The following is a 2,459-nucleotide window of genomic DNA, read 5'->3' as shown; positions in this document are numbered from 1 at the left end:
TACAGTGCCAAAGATGGAATACTACCTGAGCAAAACTGAAATACATTAGTAATATCTGGAGATCTCACTGGGGAGGATTAATGTTTGGACTCCGGCAGTATCTGGCAAAACCAGGTCAAGACAGAGGAAAATCCTCTCACCTAAGTGTGATGGACTACTTAGGTATAGATACTCAGGTAACCCTACTGACTAGCTGTATTTTTAAGCTGCAGATAGGGTTATATAGCCATTAGGCACATAATGGTTCTACTTAAACATATTAATTTTGTTAGAATTCAGCTTTGCGCAGTGGCAGTATTGTAGCCAATGAGGTTTATCCGAGGCGCGATTATTGCTAATTGAAAACTAATTTTGTTAGAATTCACATTTTCAAAGCATTGAAAACACGCATAGCATAATATGACAAATTTTCAAGCAGTCACTGAGCGTGACACGCAGCAGAAAAGGGACTCCATGCTAGACTTTAATCTGTAGACCAGGCTTTCCAAAAATAATGATAGCACCTACTCTTTGGAATATAACACTAGACTTTTTTTGAGGTTGAGCATGTTGGACATGGAGAGAAAAATCACAGGACCACTGAGACCACAGATTTTCTCCAGGATCTCAGTGTTTGAGATTATTTACCAACACATACCAATTTCATTACTGAAAAAAATATATGGCAAGCCAATATCCAGCTTTTTTTTTTTTTATCAAAAAAGATGCTTGACAGAAGACAGAGTAAGCAGAGGAAAGGATATAAAATAATTTGTCTGGAGTTTAGAGTTTGAGTGGGGAGCTGTGATACTGGAGAAAGAGGCCTAGGCCATATCATGAAAGTCTTTGTGGTCCATATTAAGAAGTTTTATCACTTGTCCTGAACATGAAGCAAACTCATCAAAGCGTTTAAATAGGATTCAGTTTATTTAGACTGGCAGTTTAAAATATAATTCTAGCAGAACTGTGGAGACAAAGTCTTGAGAGCTTCAAGATCTGATTCAGGGAAATAGATTAAGAAAGTTTTGCATATGAGATTTGTTTAAATAATGTTCTGCTATTAAATTATGAAAACTGAAAACCATTTTCTTAATCAAATATGTTTTGGTCCAAATGATATACTTGAGCTTTACTTCTAAGTAGTCTTTACTATCTAATTTGTTTTTGACACACAAGAATCACTTATTCTAATACAAGACATAGAATTTTGATCTGATATAATTTATAAATTAGAGATTCCTTTAGAAAAATCTAAACACTGACAAATAAAGATTTAAATCTGGATTACCTGTGTTTGCTGCACCTCTCATGAAAGCAAAAATGTTTTCCAAGTATATAAGACACTGAGAAAGCCACAATGTTGAAAGGACCTGCCATTTTCCCTGAGCCTCTTCACTTAGGGTTATATAAGGAATATTTGTGCAAAGCTGCCAGCCACCATAAACAGGGATTAAGAAACTGACTTACAGGGGTGAAGAGAAAATAAACTGTGTATTAGATGAAAAGAATAGTAAAAAAAGGTTCCAGGAACAGTGTGCGGCTGATCAAAATGGAATGTGAAAAAAAATTTTACAAAAATATCACAATATTCAGTGACAAGTTAATATAGCTCGATATATGTCAGTGAGAAAGTAGGACAAGAAAAAAGAACTTTGGCTAGTCTCAGGAGGTGGTCTGGATGGGGAGATTTGGTACAAAGAGTGAGCAATAAATAGGAGGGGAAAATTTTTAAAAAATAGATTATTCAAGTTGTAGACTGTTTTATTTTTGTCAAATTGAGGGCAGGCCATAACCCTTCCCACCTACTACAGTCCAGATAAGAACATGCAAACCACTGAAACACAGAGAACAAGCATCAGACAGGAATAAAGAGAGGGAAGAGCCCTTCCTGGGGTAACAAACAACAGATGCTCTGTCTAGAACACAATAAAAGATCCAGCAGTGGATGGACGATCTGTGGATTAGGAAACTCACAACAGCAGTAGCCAGAGCTATAGAAAATCAGTTGAAGACTGTGTATTAAAGACAAAGCTTTGACAAAAATTGGATTTGGATATTGAGAAGCTTTGCAGTTAGTACAAAAACCTGATAAAAGGAAGTGGCAATCTGATACAGACGAGGGTGGACGCTGGAATGGCAAAGACCATCGGTATAGCACAAGATCAGAGACATTTTACCTCTAACTAGTTCTTTAAGGGATTCACCAAGAGGTAAGTGGGAATGACTTAAAAAGAATATCATAAATAAAAGATGTGCTGTCTGTAGTTTGTAATATATTTGAATATAATCCTGATATGTTGATTGTACCCAAATGCACACATCTCCAACCCCCGTCCCCAACACTACTGTGAGTCAACCGTTTCAGGGACTACATCATTCTAATTCCATTGTGTGGACAATGTCATGTTAACCAATCTTTTCTGATTCTACATTAAAAGAATATGATGAGGGACTGTTAAAGGTAAGTATTCAAACTAACT

At 36.2% G+C, this 2,459-nt stretch overlaps 1 pseudogene; it reads left to right on the top strand.

Moving 5' to 3' along the window:
- The first annotated feature begins 277 nt into the window (after positions 1 to 277).
- Positions 278 to 432, top strand: LOC114223650 (U4 spliceosomal RNA; annotated as a pseudogene).
- Positions 433 to 2,459: the final 2,027 nt, after the last annotated feature.

Source organism: Eumetopias jubatus, unplaced genomic scaffold, assembly GCF_037043125.1.
Source record: "Eumetopias jubatus isolate StellerSeaLion01/CBP00866 unplaced genomic scaffold, mEumJub1_p1.0 scaffold_11, whole genome shotgun sequence".
Classification (NCBI taxonomy): Eukaryota; Metazoa; Chordata; class Mammalia; order Carnivora; family Otariidae; genus Eumetopias; species Eumetopias jubatus.
The sequence above is the reverse complement of the archived record's forward strand: the minus strand, read 5'-3'. Positions and strand labels throughout refer to the sequence as shown.